Raw genomic sequence first — 21,133 nt, forward strand, 5'->3', positions numbered from 1 at the left:
AGGTGGCCTTGTGGTAGAGTGCTTGTCTAGCATGAAGCCCTGGGTTTCATTCCTCAATACCACATAAACAGAAAAAAAGTCAGAAATGTTGCTGTGGCTCAAGTGGTAGAGCAAAAAGAAGCTCAGGGACAGTGCCCAGACCCTGAATTCAAGCCCCTGGACTGAGGGAAAACAAGATGGATTACTTTACAAAGCCAGAAGTTGTGTACTTACATGCTCTTAGACTCTTCGAACTGACATGATTGTCTCTATTATTTTAGTCACTTGTATATTTTATAATTTTGATGGCATCTGAGTTTAAACGTATGGCTCACACTTTCAAGGGAGGTGCTATGTCACTTAAGCCATGCCTCCAATCCTTTGGGGTATAGGTTATATTTCAGGTAGAGTTTTGACCTTTTTTTTCCTGTGGTAGATGGAGCCTTCACCTGCCTCACTGTTCCTCCCATATATCTAGGATTACAGATATGTATTATCAACCTGACTTGTTTGCTAAGGTAAGATCTCACTACCTTCTAGCAGTGGACAAACTTTTGGCAGTCCTTCTGAGTAGCTGCAATAGCAAATGTGAGCCACATCCACTTTGTCCAGATCTGATTTTCTCAAGGGGGAAACAAAAGGCAAGAAGGTCCTTCATCACCAGACCTGCAGTAAGAATTTAGTTTCCTTTCCTCCTGGTTTGCTGGTCTTTCCATTGCTGCTAATAATGGGCTATTTATGTAAAATTTCCTACTTGAGAAAAAGGTGAACAGAAAGGAAAGTCAACAAAAGGAATCAAAGGGATAGATTGGAAAAAAATGTTGCTCCTTTTGTAACGTTCATTTCACTGGGAGTCAAGTGAATGGGCTTGTTTGAAAAGAAAACTGTGTGAGACTTGTTGATTTCAACAAATGAAGTTTAAATCCACACTCTTTTTCATTATTGTTTAAAAAGTAAATCAGAAAATCAAGACAAGATGCTGAACTGGTTGTCTGGCCCATTGTCAGGTTTATCCTGGCAAAAGAAATGACTGAAGAGATAAATATCATTATATCATAGAGTATTAGATTTTTCAATTAAACTTTTCCAATTAAGTGTGGTCCATTGTAAAATATTAGGAGTTAAGTGTTAACTTTGGGAAGCTTAAAGGGAAAAAAAATAGCTGTTGTAATATGAGAAGACCAGCTAACACTATTAACTGCTGAAGGGTCAGATTTTTTTAATTGATTTTTTCCCTTGTCTAGAACTTGCATCAGTCTCCAGAAGAGACATTAGATTACTCCAGTATTTTTCTAGATTGATGAATTAAGGTTCCTGGTAATGTGTACAAGAAAGTAAAACCAAGATAAACTAATATCTCCTACTGATAAGTATTTAACAGATGTGGTTCAAATCTCTCTGCCAGCTGAAGGAGGGGTGAAAAGTTTTATTTCACAGCTTGGATGTAATTATTGGTCACAATTCCTTAAGCAAAGACAGTGACATTGCCTCTTTCCACAGGAGAATTTTCTTCTGATTTTGGCACGGAGATTTGCTTTTCTTCACAGATAGCAGCAATATGCCCTTCTCTTGACCCTATTTATTCATTCAAAAGGTACCTGGAGCCAAATCCCTAGATGAGAGCTAGAACAAGAAGAGGTGAGTACAAGCTGTGTTTGTGTATCCACTGGTGGATTCCCCAGAATGCAGATTCCAGGCACCCTCGGCCCTCCTGTCAGTGTGTCCATGGCAGCCCACGCAAGTCTGGTGGGTGATCATTTGATCCACTTGGTTGCAGAAGTTGAAAGAGGCTCTCTGACCGTCACATTATCCCTACCACTTTTCAATCTTAAACAGATTATGTGCCAACCTCCCAAACATCCCTCTGAGACTCCTTCCAGTAACCATGGCGACTCATCATCTCTACTGCTGAAGATCTAAGCAATCATCTGATCAAGATGTTGTGAACCAGGGATCTGGACCTCACCATGGGCATCTCAAGGATACATTTGCCCAAGGATTCAATCCAGAGCTGACGTGGAGCACACCCTATCTCACTATAATCATCTCCCATTTCTTATATCTTTCCCATCCAATGAACCAACACTTGGTTACTGAAATAGTTTTCCTAAGATACTAATCCAATCATATTATCTCTTGGTTTCAAAAGCCATCAATCACTAACTCCCAAGAGCCAATAAAGAATAAGCACCTCAGTCGGATCTCACTTGACTTTGTTCTTTCTCCTCCTCAGCTCTCTTCTTACATAAACACCCTCCCCCGCCCCCAACCACTCACTGGTGACACAGGATTTTCTGCATGGGTCATATATCATTTATGGGTTTTTTTTTCACTTGTCCATGACTTCCTGGCAAGCTATTCAAAAATTATCTCATATGCACTGTCTCTTAAGCTTCATGTCAAGGCCGTGCCCAATCTAGCAAGCATTTCTGGACCACACCTATTTTGTTCTGTCTCTAAGTAAAAACAGTGTGAATATATTCTGCTTCAATCACTTGTAGGTTGTCATTGTCTACTTGGCACTTCTTACTAGCTAATGTATCTCTTGCTCTGTGTGCTCATTTCTATTACCAGTATTTGAGAAAATATCCTTGTCTCATCTTCATAATGTAGGTCACAAGGACGTGTGGTGCCTGGTAATGTCATGGATTAAGAAGGCAGATGGAACTTGTGGGACTTGCTATTCCCCATTATTGCACGTCCATCTCAGAGCTGGAGAGTCTGCTAAAGAGATCGGAGCCTTGTCAGCTGGGGAAGGAATTCTCATCCATCAAATGTGTGCAGAACTTCACTCTTTACCAGCAGCTCCAGATTCTGGCAGAGCTGATTCCAGCTCAGTGTGCATGGTGCAGGCTGTGACAGGGCCCACACTCAGAGCTAACCAACTTAATTCAAAGAATTCTATGGGAAAACATGACCTAGATACAAATAAACCATTCTGTACATAAATAAACATTCTCTGATATAATCTAATGATTTAGTAAACCAGTTCAACTCAGAGCTGACAAATTTACTATGCTTATGGATATGTTTATGTCATTGTGTTATTTTTACTTATTTTTAGTGGTACTGAAATCTGAACCGAGGAATAGGTTTTTAGGCACCTGGTCTACCACTTGATTCACAGCTTAAGTTCTGAATTTCATTAGATCTTGTTTGGACAGAACCTGGAGTTTTTGCCCTATAGCCAGGTACAGTCCTGACACTCAGTTTATGTGTGTGGAAATGTGATCCACTAACTTGAGCAGATGTGAGGCTTGGGATAGAGGAGGAGAGAAAAATGGAGGGAGTGACACCAGTCAATGTTCACTGTACTCATAAATTGACATACTGAATGGTGATTGCTTTGTACAACTTGGTACAGCTTCTTTGAATTTAAAGTTACCAAGAATTAAATTAAAAATATTACCTGAAAGCAGGTGACAAAGGACAGCAGAGTGACCCACCAGTGGCACCAGACATTGATGAAAAGAAACTAAACAATGCAAAGACAATGATGAAGAAGAGGAAACAACCACATCTCTAGCAGGGGGGAAAATGTACATAACACCCAATCTGGAAGAAATAGTTTCATTGACAATGTTCAAAGAATTTAACTTTTGTTTTGTGTAACACTATTTCAGCAGTTGTAAATGTTTTAGACTAGAATAATGATGCTTAGTATTATGAAAGTAAAAAAAAAAATGATTGTGAGCCAGGGACTGTGGCTCACACCTGTAATCCTAGCTACTCAGGAAGCTGAGGATCTGAGGATTGCAGTTCAAAGCCAGCCCAGGCAATAAGAATTAGAAACTCTTATCTCTAATTAACCACTAGAAAACCAGGAGTGGTGCTGTGGCTCAAGGGGTAGGGCAGTAGTCTTGAGCTGAACTGCTCAAGGACAATACCCAGGCCCAGGGGTACAGTCGTAGACTTGAGTTGAAAAGCTCACAGATAGCATCAGGCACAAAATTCAAGCCCATGACTGACACAAAAACAGTGATTGTGATATTAGCTAAGTATAACTGTGCCACAGTACTTGAAAAATATATACTCTTAATATATACATGCTTATATATAACATGTAGAATAACACTTAATTTCAATAAAAAATATTACCTGAGTTTCCTATAAAGTGCTGGTAGAGATGATACTGTATCTCACTAACCATTTCTCATGCTGGCCTTGTCAGTGGCTAAGATTCCGGAGACATATTATCGTCATATGTCGTTTTTATACCATTTTATTTTAAAAACTATTTATGAATTGTTTTACTACCATTTGATCCTTTATTTTTATTTATTCATTCATTCATTCAATTTATTCATTTATCTAGCCAGCCCTGGGCTTGAACTCAGAGCCTGGGCACTGTCCTTGAGCCTCTTTGTGCTCAGGCTAGTGTTCTACCACTTGAGCCACAGTACCACTTCCAGGTTTTTCTGAGTAGTTTATTGGCTTTTCTGCCTAGATTGGCTTTGAATCTGATCCTCAGATCTCAGCTCCTGAGTAGCTAGAGTTACAGGCGTGAGCCACCATCGCCTGGCACCAGTTGATTAGTAAAGAACATGTGATATGAGTAGCCATTGTTTGTGTATTGATATTTATTGAGCATTTACTACAACGACACACATATATGGCCGAACTCTCCTGGCCCTTGAGGCATCCCAGTGCCTAGAAGGCCAAGTAACCAACTACTACCCCAAAGCTGTTGGCCCCAGACTCCACTTTAAGTCTCTACTGAAGCCTTTCCTTTAGTTCTTATCCTGTTCAGAGACCCCATTTAGGGACTAGTCTGCTAGATCTGTTGTTGATAAAGGTACAGCATGGGAGGATAAGCCCTTATTTTGAAGATCACTTGGGTGAATTCGGGTTGGGTGGAAATACTGTCTCCAAATCAGCTCCCGAAGAAGAGTGGTGCGGGTTTCTGACTCACTGAGTTATTTCTCTCTAGCTCCCCCAAAGAAGCTTCAATTCCAAATGCTTCTTTCAAGCTGGCATGCATTTCTCTTAAGACCTCACAAATTACCTGGGATGTGGGCCAATTTGATTACCGGCTTTTTCCATGCTTGGAAACAGCTATGCAATCACCCCCTTAACCTCTGCAAAGCCAGAGGAAAACGTGACAGCAAAGGCAATAGGTGTCCTTGAAAACAGTTCGGATTGAAGACTTGCTACTTGCTACATAGTTTCCAAGGAGAACACAAAACTCCTCCCCCACAATCACTGGTATTCAGCCCACAGTTCTGCCCTCCTTCACTACCCGCCAAAGAGAAAAGGAATCCTAGGGAAGTAGCCTTTGAGGGCAATCGAGGAGGCATTAGCATTTCCCAGGTTTGGTTTCCTATCCGTTCTTTCCTTTCTCTTAAATGCCCTTCGCAATCTCTCAGCCCATTTTCCACATGCCTTCTCAGTCAGTTTAACTAGCTTCTTAAAGAGATAAATGAACATGATTTCTATTTATTCTTGGTCTTTGAAAGAAATCTTAGGAAATTACTTGGTCTTTCCAAGAATTTTTTGTGCTACCAACTTCAGCCAAGACCCCAGAACTTGTAGCGGAAATGTGCTGAGCAGGTTCCTTTCTAAGAAGAGAGCCCAGAGGCAAATACTGTCAAGCCTGATGGAGGGACTTTGATCTAATCCTATTCCTTATTTGTTGACAAATGCAATGCAAGTTGTTTTGTTAGTCAAATATACTTTTTCTCATCCATGAGGCCACTCTTAGTATTTTCCAGCCATCCAATGAAAACGTAGGCTAAGTATAACTTAGAGATGTTCAGGGACTAAAGCCAGACTTTCCAGCTGAATGAAATAGCCCAATCTGAGCCATCACTTGAAGAAAGGCCCGCCTCTCCTGCATGCCTTTCCCGATAGCTTCCAGGAGGCCCAGTGCAACTCTAATGAATCTGGGAAACTCGTGATCCACAAAGAAATGAAGATGGAGTTTAAGGACTTTCGATGTGGCCATACCGATGTAGGACTGCCTAGATGAAGACTGAAGGAAATCGACAAAGAGTTTGAAAGAAGTGCCTTTTCAAAGGATTCACAGCCAGACACTAGAAGTGTGTTTGGCTCTTCAAGTTTAAATAAGCCCCAGGCTTCAGCTTTCACAAACAGGAGAAAGATTCTGAGATCTCCTTGACTTGCAAGGAGAACATGCACCCCATTACTCACGGAAGCTGTGATCAGGGAGGTTAATGGAACAGAAGAACCTCCCAGAAAAGCCAGGAGAACAATGAACTTGATTTGCAAAATGCAACCTCCTCTACCATGGAGACAGAGTTTCTGTTCAGCAACCAGTACAAATCAGCAACAACCAGGGGCCATGGTCCATACTAGTAAGGCTCATGCCTACTTAGAAGACTGAGATGGGAAGCGATATGCAGATAGGCAAAGCGATATGCAGCTCCCTCCTCCTCCTCCTCCTCCTCCTCCTCCTCCTCCTCCTCCTCCTCCTCCTCCTCTTCCTCCTCCTCCTCCTCCTTCTCTTCCTCCTCTTCTTCTCCTTCTCTTCCTCCTTCTCCTTCGTCATCACTATTTTCCTTGTACCTTCCAAGATGAGTGCAAAATTATTTTATTCTGTTTTCCTCCATCTTACAGTGTGTATCTGTTTTGTGTGTGGGTGTGTATGTGTAAAAAAAATGGAAAAATCATTTATCATTTGACTTGTTTAGACTCTAAGAATATAGACTACAAAGAAATTTTTATTACCTAATATGATGCTCTTTCAGAGTTCCTGACTTGGGAATGAGTCAAGTCACTGTATCCAAGTTCTTTGGATACAGGGTGAACGTTTTGTACATGAGACGATGAATCTGATTCTTATGGTCTTAGTCCTGTCATAATGTTGTAACATGTAACCCAATGTTGTTTCTAAATGATAGGAGATTCCGTATCTGATGATATCCAGGTTTCTTAGAAACGGAAAATTCTCAGTGAATTCTTTCACGTGGTGTGAGAGGCTAGCTAGTTTCCTGTAGTCTCATTTATTATAAACGTAATAATTCCACTTACCAAGGAGGGACCCTTCATACGAATCTTAGAAGAAAACAAATATCCAGACTACAAAATACGGTGATGTTTTTTTTCTTCTTGCATGTGATGTCCCTACCCTCCTGGCTGATGAATCATGTGACTAAGTTTAGGCAATGTTGCTACTCCAAGATTCAACAATAGACAGTTCTATATCAAGTTCTCTTCCTTACTCTTTCTTTTCTTATTCAGCTTCTTGGCCTGCAGATGGTTCAATATGACTGAGATTCTAAATGAATGCAACTTCTGGGTCTTTGAGCAACTGTGAAGACATTATATAAATAAGAAATACATTTTTATTGTGTGAAGTCATTTTGACTTCGAATGTGTTTCAGTAGCTAAAGTTAGGGATCCAAACTAATGCAAAATTCGCCATAATGTGAGCTACAGTCCCAGATACATAATACTGTAAAGAATAACAAGACTTTTCACCAACAACTGGTATCATCTTTGTGAACAAGCCTAGGAAAGAACACCGATGTGGATAAGTTAGTTTCTGCTCTGAAGTCAGACCGAGAGTTCTATTTCTAATGAGCTTCAGATTGCTCAGGAACTTTATGACCACTGGCATATTCTTTGGATGATTTCAGTTTCCCTAGTCATAAAACAACTGCTATACTTTGGCTCTGGAGTGTTCCTCACAGGCGTAGGCCATAGTCTGCAGTGCTATTGGAAGATGGTGAAACATTTAGAAGGTGGGGCCAAATGGAAGGCAGTTAAGTTATTGCTCACACGCCTTTGAATGGGGTTATGGGGATCATTGTCCTTCCCTCTGAGATGGATAGAAGCCTCCTCCACCATGCACTTCCACATGACATTGTGTGGCACTGCCACAAGCCCAGAACAACCAGATCACAAACTGTAGACTCAAACCTTCCAAACTCTGAGCCAAAATAAACGTTTCCTCCTTCTTTTGATTACCCCAGGCATTTTGTCATAGTGACTGAAAGCTGACTAGCACGATAGGTAAGTGCGATTCTCTGCAATGATGCCCTTCTGAAAGATACATCGAATCATGTAAACTTTCTAGTATGACACATCGAACATAATATTTGTTCAGTAGTAATAGAATTGTTGTTTTCCATTTGTATCTTGTTTTCTCCATACACGAGGAATGAGTGGTCCAAATATTTCCACACAAACACGTCCTATTAATTTGGGGAAAATCACACAGAAAAGAATTTGGTTTCCAAACATGCTGTGGATATTTCACCCCTTGTAAGAGGAAATATATATATATATATATAGTGTGTATATATATATATATATTTCTGATCAGAACGAAGCAAATTAGGTAACTTTTTTAATAACAAATTTTCATTGTTCTAAAAGGCTACACAAAGCTAGCCTTTTCTTGGCCAAGGAGACCCAACACCTCAACACATACACACACACTCAAACATATGCATACCCTATATACATTCTTTTCACAATTAAAGCAATGGCTTTAAGTCATTGTACGAAAGGGTTTTAATTCAACCTGTCAGTTTGAGAGAACAATGCATCGTAAACAACTTTACCACTTCTATCTTTCTCCCTCATCACTCTGAATCCACACCTCAGCTTTGTTGGATTCATTTTCACATGTGCATATTGAATATGATGACTGTGTTTCCTCATCTTTCCTCTATCTATTCTCCTCCCTTTCACCTCACTCCTTCCCACTGACATCACAAGCTCCAGCTTCCCAGTATTCATTTTGTTAAACCACAAGTGAGTTGTTTAGAAAATTACACCATTGAAATACTCTCCTACATAAGCTATACTTCAGTTAATATGTTTGTGTTTTATGCATATGATCCTTTACATATTACATACATGTTTATAATTTTTTCATAGAAGAGAAAGTGTGTGTCCTTAATCTCTCTAAAATTGACTTTTTTTTGCCAGTCCTGGGCCTGAGCACTGTCCTTGGACTTTCTCAAGGCTAGCACTCTACCACTTGAGCCTCAGCACCACTTCCAGCTTTTTTCTATGTATGTGGTACTGAGGAATTGAACCTGGGTCTTCATGCATGCTAGGCAAGCATTCTACCACTAGGCCAAACTCCCAGCCCCTCTAAAATTGACATTTTATTTAACATAATTTTTCCAGGTTCATCAATTTCCCTGCAAATGACATCCTGATATATGAGTAAGTTTCCTTTGTACATGTGTATGTACATGTGTATTTATATGTATATGCATATATTTAGATTGCTTCCATAACTAAACTCTGGTCAACAGTACAGCACTTAATATGGTTATGCAAGTGTTTTTTTTATTGCATTCTGATTTGTAATCTTTTGGATAATTCCCCAAACATGATATTACCAGATCATAAAGTAATTCTATGTTTAGGTTTTTGAGAAATTTCCAACCTGCCTTCCTGATTCCCAGTATAAACTGTCCAACTGTCAGTAGACTTCACTACTGGAAAGTCTTCAAAAGTTTAATTCATAAAATGTGCTCATATAAAATGTTGAGTATCAGAGCCATTGTCACCATATATTTTATCAAGTTTGTTCACATGCCGTATTTTCAATGTCATGTGCAGCATTTTGCCTGTTACTGATCTGTTAGTTATTCCTGAAATTCACGTGTAGTTTGCTACATTGCTGGAGATGACAGGCATGTGTCTGTGTGTCTGTGTGCCCTCCAGAGTGCCACCACACAGAGACATGCGCCATTGCTCCCAGCTACTGAGACAGTATCAGCATAACGGTAGTTCATACATTCTATCAATGAATACACTGAGTCCTCAGTCTGTTTGGTATCTTCATTCATCATTGTTACTTGTTAGAATGAATGAACAAAATTCTGTATCATATATATTGGTATTATGATGTTTTATTTTGTATAATATTAAGCATATCAAGAGCAAACCATTAAAAAGCCAATTCTAGTAATTTCCCTGAAATAATAAATTTCCCTCAAATAATACATAAAAGGACATAATTAGACTTCATTTATTGGACAAAAGTCAAATACAAAAAAAATCTTTCTCTTACAGTAATGTAAGAGAAACACATAATGGAATCCAGCATCTAATTTGTTTTCCACTACAAATATAAATTACTTTGTAAAATTGTAGTGTTCATCTTATTTTCCAGAAACCAGACTAATCTACGTACTGAATTTTTGCTTTTTAAAAAACATTTATTAGAAAACATTTATTTAGTCTGTTTGAATATTCACTAAAAGTTACTAGCTGGGTCTATCATGGAAATGCTAGTAATAATATTAGAGATATCAGTACAATAACCCATATCAATTGAATTTTTATCAGTTCTGATACAAATATGACAGATTCAAACATCTTATAGTGGAATTAGGATAGATGAATATTACCTCATGTTACCCCACTGTACACATGGGTGTGTGTGTGTGTGTGTGTGTGTGTGTGTGTGTGTGTGTGTGCATGTGCACAGAGGAGAATATGTGCCTTGTGTGTTAGAAAATTACTACCATAGTTTTTATTACTGAATTTTATCTTACATCCTATTTGGAGAAGGTATTTTCTCTGATGTTTTCCTCTCTGACTTCACATCCCCTTTCATTACTGATTCTTTTTCCTTAAGCCATTTCTATCACACTCTGGAAGGATTTTTGTATCTGGGCCATCCTGTGCTAGAAACTGAATTTCAAGAAAGCTCAATATGTTATCTATGATCATTTATAATTTCATCCCATGTCATATAAAAGGTAATTATTTTAGCTCCAAATATCAGACTGCTTCTATTTTTTTCTCTTAGCAGACTGTTATTTATATTGGTACGCTATTCTACTAGCAAAAATAATTGCCTTCCTTCATTATATAAATTAGTTTGATTTGTATAGTTATATTAATTTTATTTTTGTGTTCAATCTAGCATTTAGCTAAACATCTGAATTTTTATTTTCTATAATCTTTTTTAAGTTGAATTAATTTTGACTGATTCATAAATCAGAAAAATTATATATATTGGCAGAGTACCATGTGATATTTGGTAGAAGTATACATTGTGTATGTATAAATCAGATTCATCTTTTGGCTCATAATGTCTTCTCTGTAGCCACAAGGTCTCTTTAATTCATTTTCATGTGTTCCATTACTTTGCTCTTCTCAAAATTTTAACTCCTCAAACTATATTGCACTTGACTTTCAATGACTACATTTAGTAATATCATTGCAAGACTTAAACAATCACTAAGAAATATCATTTTCCCTCAGTGATGTAGTTGGTCAAGTTGGATTATCTAGGTAGTTTTCAGGAGCCCATACATAAATTTTTGAAGTATATGTTTTTCAAGGGCTTTTGTAATTCTCTGAAAAATGGTGAATGGTGAGATTGAAAATATTATACATATTATTATATGTTGTATATTACTAATGAATATTATCATGATAGGACTGAGTTTTGCTGGTCACTAAAAATATGTATATTTGGATAATATCTCATATTTCAAATGTCATTTCCTATAAGACTATTTTCCTATAAGTCTGTTTAGGGCTTTCAGCACCAGCTATTTCTACTTTTGGTAATTCAGGAGCAGTTAAATTTTAAGGGGTTTAGCCAACATAAAGTCTTATGTTTACTTACATAAAAGGGTTTACACAAAGGTTTCATTCTGATATATGCTTACGTACATTCATGTGGTTTTATCATATTTACTCTTCCATTAATTTTGTTACACTATTCCCTGTCCTTTGATTTTTCTTGTTTGCTTTAAAAGTTTCAAGGAGCTTTCCTATTCAATGTGCAGATAAACCTATAAAATATGTAGATTGTTTTCAGCCTCCATTACCCTCTCTTATCCTGTCTAATCTTCCTCATCTCCCCCATCCCACCTTATTTTTGCTTCATTTATGTCACTTCTTTTCTTTTATGGGTCCAGATCCAGTATTAGAAAAGTTCGTAGTAGCCCTGATGCTGAGGAAGAGCTGGCAGACACAAAGTGGCAAGGCTGATACATCACGGGCACAATTCACACTCTCTAAGTATGGGAGGCCCAGCTTGTCTGTGACCTCTCCAGCAAGGTAAGTTTTGTGTGGACTGAACCTTTCCACAATGAAGAGCAATAAGGAGAGTTTGCAAAGTCGAGATGCAATTAGATTGGAGTCTTGAAAGTCAGTATCCCTAGTGGTTGGCTATTTTTCATTACTGGGACCATTTAGCAAGTCAAGAAATTCATCAAAGAAGGGAGCCTTAGATCCACCGTGAAATGTCAGCTTATTGCATTAGACAGGGGTCAATCAAAGAAAATGGAATCTACACTCCTTCATCTAAAAGAAAGATGTAATAAATATAAGTAGGTGCTTACAGAAGTCTTAAGAGACTCAAGAAGTAGGTTTTAAGCGGTGGTACTCTAGAAACTTAACGGATGTTAAAAAAAATGCTATTTTTAACCCTAGAAATGCCAGATATTATAAGATGTTCACTAGTTTGAATCTCATTATTATAACTATAGTTGTACTGACCCTAGAGAAATGCAGTCTTTGATTCTGTGTTTGTGCTAGAGGAAAATAGGAATGATAAGGGCAATTTCTTCCGATTTGTCATATTTTAATTTTGAATATGAAACACATTGGGTGGCATGTAAATGATTACGAATGCATTAACTGAAGTATAATAGAGTCTACAGAAAGCTCAAATAGCATCTTGTTGTAGAAAGACTAGGATAAAGCCTAACAAAATAAGTATATTCTACTAAATTAAGAAATGTAAAGGCAGGGTCGTGAGCATGTTGGAGGGGTGACACTACCAACATGCATTGTATTCACACACTGCTTTATTAAACAACAATTCCTTTGGACAGCTACTTAAAGATTTTTCAATAAAATAAATGAATAACATAAAGAAGACATTTTTTCAATCATTTTCAATATATTATTCAAAAGATTTGTGAGAAACACTTCAGAAGATGTCAGGCAAGCATTACAGATACCAGTCTAAAGTTCACTGACTGTGTTACAAGCAAGAAATCTTATGGCAGCTGAGATGAAAAAGATCCACCACTCAGAAAGAGTAGGAGAATGACGGACAAAATGTCCTGAGGACTCACTTGGGTCTTCTATCTTCATCATGAAAAAAAAAAAGTATATTACAATGTTAAAAGTTGCCAGGTGCGAAGTGGAACATCTATTTCAACTTTGATATGATATTTGAACGTTACTGCCACCTTCCTGGCAGACTACCCAGGAGTACATTGAATTAAGTGCTAGAGATGCTGACTTCACTCATCCAGCTTCTTTGCTGTGATTCATATAAAATCATCTTCCCCGTAACTTTTACCCATAAATTCTCTGCTCTGTATTGTGGGGTCTCTTGGAATACATAAGCAATAATTTCCCTCAAAAAGTGTAGGTGGTTTGTCAGATTTGCACTTCAACCTATGTGCCGTTGAATGCTTGGTTTGAAAAAGAAAAGGTTCAAAATCCAACATGGAGTCAGATTGCTCCAAGTTTGTATTTTGTAGTGCTTTGTTTTTGCTGCATCACATAGTATTTTCTATTTCTGTGTCTGAGATAGGGATGTGAACTTGATACCTGAAACTTTCTCTGATTGGCTAGAGTTCTACCAATGGAGCCATGCCTGGAAGTAGCTTTACCCTGACATTTCACCTGTGAATTTCTATTTAAAAAATATATATATATATATGTATATAGATAGACAGATAGATAGATAGATAGATAGATAGATAGATAGATAGATAGATAGATATTTTTAGCTGGGCATTCAGGAGACAAAAGTCTCTGAATTGCCATTTAAAGACAGCCAGGGGAAAAAAAATTCTAAAGGTTCTTATCTCCAGTTAACTAGCACAAAGTTGGAAGTAGAGATGTCTCTCAAGTGGCATATTGACAATGACTGAGGAAAGAGTGCTTAAGGCTCTAAGTATTCATCTAAATACACAGGCAGTGTGTGTGTGTGTGTGTGTGTGTGTGTGTGTGTGTGTGAGAGAGAGAGAGAGAGAGAGAGAGAGAGAGAGAGAGAGAGAGAGAGAGAGAGAGAGAGAGAGAGAGTAAATTCCAGATGATTAATCTGTTAAGACAGAATACTGTTTAGGAAATGTGGGTTGCATTTTTGTGCTTCCAGAGACTGACTGTTTATTGTCTAGAAAGCTAGTATCACTTCAAGATATTTGGAATCCAGCCACCTTGAAGGAGTTCCTGTCAGTGTTTTTCATTTTGTAGATAAAAGTGGAGACCTATCGTGATGGAATGATGTCTTTTCCAGAGTCATTGACAAAATGAGTGCATGAAAATGATCCAAAAGCTAGAACCATGAAGTCTTGCATCCTAGCTCATCCCCCTCTTCCTGCCAGTCTTACTATGGGGGAGATGATGTCTTTCAAGGAAGAGTATGACCCACCAGCAATCCTCAGATCAAAAGTCTAGGGTCTGGCTTGTGTGGAGCTTTAAGTGGTGGTCTTGGCACTCTCTCGAGAACTTGCATTCCTGGGGGAGGGGCTGTGGTTCTTACTCATTTTCCACTATCACATGCCTCCATCATCTTACTGCTCTGGACCAAATGAGACATCAGACCACTTGGAATGTTTTGTAAATGCATACTGTATCCATGTGTGCAATCCAAGTCCTGCTTCAAATATGCATTCACACTGGCAACTTCTGATCCTTCTCAGGAAGTTGGAAGCAGATGTGTCAGTGAAAATAACAGTGATGCTTCTGCATTTGTGTTTGGAATTCAAAGAACTCCTACCCAGTAGGTGGGAGAAAAGTCAATCCTTGCAGCTTCCCCAATGCAATGGAAGAGAATGAAATATTTAAAAATTAAGAAGAATCTGTCATGGAAAGTTTTTTTTGTTTGTTTGTTTTTGTTTTTGTTTTTTGTCCTGGTGCTTAAACTCTGGGCCTGGGTGGGGTCCCTGAGCTTTTCAGCTCAAAGTTACTGCCCTACCCTTTGAACCATAATACCACTTCCAGTTTTCTGGTGGTTAATTGGAGATAAGAGTCTCATGGACTTGAGTGCCTGGGCTGGCTTTGAACTGCAATCCTCAGATCTCAGCCTCCCAAGTAGCTACTATTACAGTCGTGAGCCACCATGCCCAGACAGAAGGTATCCTTTAATTCACTTAAAATATACGTGAAGAGAGCGAGTGAGGGAAGAGGTGACATTGTCCAGAAAGAAATGTACTCTTTACTGGACTTATGTAACTGCAACCCTTTTGTACAACACCTTTATGATAATAATAAATCTATATACATATGTATGTGGAGAGAATTTCACTGATTAGTATAACAAAGACATTCCATTGTGTAGCATCAATAGGACTGTTGTGCACTGAATGTTTTTTTCTTCTCCTGTTTCATGTGCTAAACAGCCAATCCCAATGGGATGTCATTAGGACTTGGGGATCAGGAGAGAGGATCAGGTTTTGAAAGGGGAACCCCGTGAATAAAATTAGTGTCTCATAAATGAAGAAATCTTTAGCCAGCCTGGCTAAAGGCACACACCAAAGTCATAACAATTCTGTACCTCGGTTGTGGTCTTTGGACCACAAGAACCATGAGGATGTTTATGTCATTTCATTAGAGCACGTCAAACAGACTGAGACAAGGTCCAATGACAGTTCATCTCAGATTATCTACGCATGTCTCCCAAAGCCCCGTGGCTCTGGAGGAAGATGGCAGTCTTTCTTTGACAAGGAACACATTTACTAGCTGCTCTGTGATGACAAGGAGCTATCACAGTAAATTTTTCTTCAAAGATGTGTGCATTACTTGCCTTTATTTTTAACAGTGAACATCAACTGTCTATACATTCTGTGCTCTCAAGAGGGAAAAGGAGTGAAAAATTGTAACTCCTATCTTCATGGAGAATGCATGCCTAGGTTTGGCTAGCTGCCCATGATATAGTCAACATACATGCCATAATAGGGTTTTTAGAGCATCCCTCACTGTTTTCTTAGCTGCAATCCAGTGAGAGAGACACCAAAGGGCGGCCTGACAGAGGACAAATGAAGGTCAACAGAGGCAACTCCCCTAGCATCTCCAAACAGGGAAGATGCAGCACACATTGGAAGTCAGGACTTCTGGTTTCCTATGCATTGCTTGCTCTCTCTATTCCACTGGCTTTTGCAGAAGGTTCCATGCCAAGAGAGACAATATGCACCAGACTCAGCAGGCCTCGGGTTTATTAGAGGATGTGACACTGCTGTGGGTGAGATTTGCTCTATCTTTATATCATTAAATTTTCACTGTCATCCTCCTTTCAGCGAGAGAGGAAAGCCTGTGAAAAATGTGGGCTATTATCCAACTTCCATCCTCTAATGAGGAAAACAAACCACTACTACCCTCTTCCCTGGGGCCTCAGCTCAGCCTTTTTGCTTATTAGGTTTAATTTTAATTTGTTTTTAAACAAATTTGCCTGTAGTAGGATTTTGTCTCATAAAAGCAGTTGAACACCATGGAAATTGGTATTCATTTTTCACCTCAAGATTTTATTGCCTACTCTGTTTTAATCCATCCGTGACACTTAGCTTTGACTTCTCTTCTCTTGATCCAGCCTCTTCATTTGATCTAAAATCAACAGATTAAATGAGCTTAAAGTGTTAAAGTTTGCTGATGACTTGCTTATGTCCCTGAGATTTCTTATTTAGTACATTTGTCCAAATTTCAGTCTTGTCCCCTCTATTTTGGGGCAACCATTCACTTGCTCATTCTACAGACTTCTATTGAGTGTTTCTGTTGGTATCAGAGTTTATGGTAGACATTATAATTATAAATACAAATATGAATAGAACTCAGCTCCAACTCAAGGAGAAGCAGAAGAATGTAACATAAGGCAATACTGAATAAAAGATGAGCAGAACGCTAATAAGAGTGCAACCAAAGCAGCAAGATCTAGGTTTTGTGGAGGGGATGAAATCTGAGAACCTTTTTGCTTTACACAAGATGTATCAGATGTAGGATTTGGATGTAAGATTCTTCCAAATCATAAAACACAAAAGCATGCAGGTATCAGGTACGTGAAGAACCTGGAACAACAAGAGGCTTTGCTGATATGAAGAACTGCACAGAAAAATGAACTGGAAAGCTAAGGAAGTCAGGGGCAGAGATTCAAAGTGCAAACTGGACAGAGAGCTTCACCCTAAACCCAGTGGCTTCTATTTTAGGGACCGTGTGGTTTATGAGTATTGATATGTACTTAAATGTCCTGAATTTTCTGCACATCTCAACATACACAATTACTTGAGGGGAAAGGAAGATAATAAGACAAAATTATCTCTTCAAAGACATGCTTTGCTCCACATATTTTTAATACCCTCTCTAGGCTACAATGTACAACTGTATATTGTTAGAGACAGAGGAAATAATCAAGAAAAGTCTTTAGAAATTCTGGAAATGTAATTGAATCATTTGCTTCCTATGTCATTAGTAGGAATAAATGCATTTTTTCATTTTAATGTTTTGCAGAAAAACATGCCCCTTGTGATGAACTAACTCAGAGAATGTAATGATTTCTTGACCAGATATGTAAACTTATTAAAATTTGGCAATGTTCCTGATATTTCACAAATGGGCAATCTGGGAATTCTTGACAAAGGTATTATTTGGAAACAAAGTCGTCTGTTTGCAGAGCTGGCTGAGTGATGCTGGCATTTCAGGAAAGGGTGTGTCAAAAGTCTTTTGCGTCCATGAGCCATGGCTCTGAATGAAACATTGAATAACTAACAGAGAGATTGGCACTAACCTCAGCATTTTCATATTCATAGCCTTTACATGGACTTTAAACAAACGTTCACATTTTCTTTGGGGGCAAACTGTGGTTTAGAAAGCCTTTTGGGAACTTATGCAAGTGGCTGGACAGGATTTGAACCTTGAACTTTTTCTACGTCTGTGCCTTGGTATTGATGCAAATTCTCTACAAATAGGGACAAATATGATGCATGTTAATAATAATGACCACTTGGAGAATTAAATAAATGCTATATTCTCTTCTGATAAAACAGGACACCCAAATATGGCCACTATTATGTCCTAATGGGCTCCAAGAGGAAATAGTTGCTATTTGTTTGTTAAATGACATGTTTATTAAAGGGAGTGAGGAGGGAGAAGCTTTGATTAAGCCATCTGTGAATTTCTAGGTAATATACAATGCTTCGAGGCTATGGAGTAATCCCCAGGTTCTAACCAGGGAAGGCAGAGAGTACACACCCATTTTATAACTGATGCAAAAAAACTGTGACATTATCTTAACTTAGAGGACCTCACTGTCCAGAAATACTTACAAATTCTTGTTTGTGTAGTCATCTCTATTAAGAAATTCTGCCCTATGTCTGTGTTGGCTATATCAACGGTACTTAATAAAAGCACACACTATTGTCCCTATTTTACCACAAATACTTAAATACATTGTTGACATCAGGATATAAAATCATGTAACTTACCTATATTGATGTTTCCAAAAGGTAAATAGAAATTTTATATAAGAGGAATAATTTTTAAAGTTATGGCAAAAGTAATAATTGTTTCCAAACATAAATGATGCAAAATAAATGTCCAAATATCTATATCTATTTATTATCTTTAAGTAGTTGTTCAAAGCAGTTGCTTTTCAGCAAAGCATTTTATGATTATAATACATGCATGCATGTAATACATACAGTAAAGACCCCTTTCAAATCCTCACCCATTCTTCCAAGCACATCCCTTCCCTCACTTTTCTTAATCTTTCTCCACTTTCCCTTCATCTCTTCCCCTTAACTCCACACCAATCTTAAAATAGATAATGCCTCAGACTTCAGTGCATTTGTGAGACAGCACTGTGATTACTCTGAATAAAAACGCACTCCTATGGTTTGTATTGCACTTCCAAATTCCATTACTACAGATGACTCTGATCATGCCTTCTCAAAAAAAGTAAACAAATCTTAATAAGCCTTTGAAAGGAAGAATTTACAATATTAAAAATGTATTCTTATCTATTCAAACTAGGAAAATAATGCTTTCATTTATTTATATATAGTGATGTGGGGTGTTATGCTTAATTGTAGTAGTACTTTTACATTCTGGAACACATGTGAACCTTTTGGGGGCTTTGAGCAGGAAGGGTGTTTGTTTCATCAGAAATTAACACTCGTCATTCAAGACTTATCTTTTCACATGATAGGACATCTCATACTTCAAACTTAATCCAAGTTATACCTTCCCAGTTAGTAAAACAATAGGGGTATTCTCCAACATTTATAAAATGTCACTTAGAAACTGAGAATATATCCCTACCTAAACAAATAAGCAAACCTACAAACAATGAGAACCTCTCACATTGCCTCCTTGGGTTTGAATATAGGTCATATGTTTTTCTGTTAAAATAGTTTTAGAATAATATAAAAGACTGAAGGTAGAACCGACAATTCCAGTATACCCATGGTCAAGTTCTCCATCTTGAAAATCATATGTTGATTGGACTGACTAGTCTCAATTGTTCACAGAAGGAATATGTGTTTCTTATTTGTGGAAGTCCAATTCCACTAATTTTCCTTAGGTCCCACCTGATTTTTTTTCCTTTTCTGAGATTCTCTCCAGGGTATCAAGAACAACTATCACTCTCCTTAAGGTTTGCCCCTTAGCTGTGACAGTGTCTCAGATTTTCTTTATTTTTAGTAAGCTGGAACATTTTGAATATTGGTTAGCTATCTTTTACCCTTCAATTGGGAGCTTTCTGATATTTTTCTAATTCTCAGGCTAGATAAAGTAGTATTTCCATTGCACTGTACCCAGAGATACCTTCTGTCCCCATGACTCATCCATGGTGATACTGACTCTGACCACCTTACTAGGGGGTGAGACAAACTGCTCCCTTCTGTACTCTGTATCCTGCACATAGGGAAGAAAGACAAAAAGATTAGCCTGAGGAGGGAGTCATGTTCTATATTGTTGAGGGCAAAGTTTCAATGTAAATGGTTTGTACTTTTGCTGCATGGGAGACTGATCTCTGCTCCATGACTTTTAGTGAATTCAATTACATCTTTCTATTTTTATAAATATGGATAAACAAAAGATAGATAGATGAAGCCAGGTACAGTGGCCAATGCCTGTAATCCTAGCTACTCAGAAGGCTGAGATCTGAGGATCATGGTTCAAAGCTAGGCATGAAAGTCCACAAAACTCTTGTCTCCAATTAACCACCAGAAAACCACAAGTGGCACTGTGGCTCAAGGAGTAAGGCAGTAGCCTTGAGCTGAAGAGCTCAGGGACAACACCCAGCCCCGGAGTTCAAGTCCCATGACCCACAAAAAAATAAAGAAAAAAAGATAGATGATAAATAAATGGATAGACAGATAGATACAGAAATAGCTATAAGTTACATACTAATAGAAGTAAATACAAAACTTTATACAGTACTATTTTTTCTGATATAAATACTAAACTAAAATGACAATGAAATAAAATTAGAAGTTATTGAAGAGAAGTGATCTGTTGTTTTATTTTATTTCAATGTTGCTTTATTTTATTTTCTCATTTTTCTGGCCCTTGTTCTTTTTGTCTTTTGTATCTTTTCGGAATACTACTATTGCTGCTTCTGTCTCCTCCTCCTCTTCCCCCTTCTCCTTCCCCCGCTTTCTTCTCTGACTCCTTCCTTGATGATATCAGAAAGTGCTATACTCTGATCATCTGGCCCAGTCTTAGAAATAGCTGTCTACCAAAAGCAAAACACACACACACACACACACACACACACACACACACACACACACACACCCCAGTTCCAAAATCTTATTGTTAATCCTTTGCTACTACTGTTTGATGGATTCTAGATGCCCTGGCAAGAATCCAAGGAAATATATATGTGTATGGAAATCTCTGTATGATCTATACTACCCACGTCTAATGCATCATGACTTCTTAGTAATGTTGGAAAACTTATTCCAATGCCGCCTTTTCTTCATGCTTATTTGCAACCTATTATCCATCTTCTTAATTGATTTTATGAGCTAAAATATAAGAATCCTTTTTCATTCGGTGTTACAGCCTTCATTTATCTCCATAGTTTCTTCCATCCTCCCCAGTGAATCTCTGTCATTCCTTTATCACACCGTCAGAGTTTTGTCAAAGCTTGCATTTCACCTTTAGGACCCTTGCCTACATATATGGTTTTAATTTCTACACATTAAGATCCATCCTTATTGATACACATTTTAATAGCTTGAAAAATTGCATG

This window comes from Megascapheus bottae, chromosome 7 (genome assembly GCF_031878675.1).
Source record: "Megascapheus bottae isolate mThoBot1 chromosome 7, mThoBot2.hap1, whole genome shotgun sequence".
Lineage (NCBI taxonomy): Eukaryota > Metazoa > Chordata > Mammalia > Rodentia > Geomyidae > Megascapheus > Megascapheus bottae.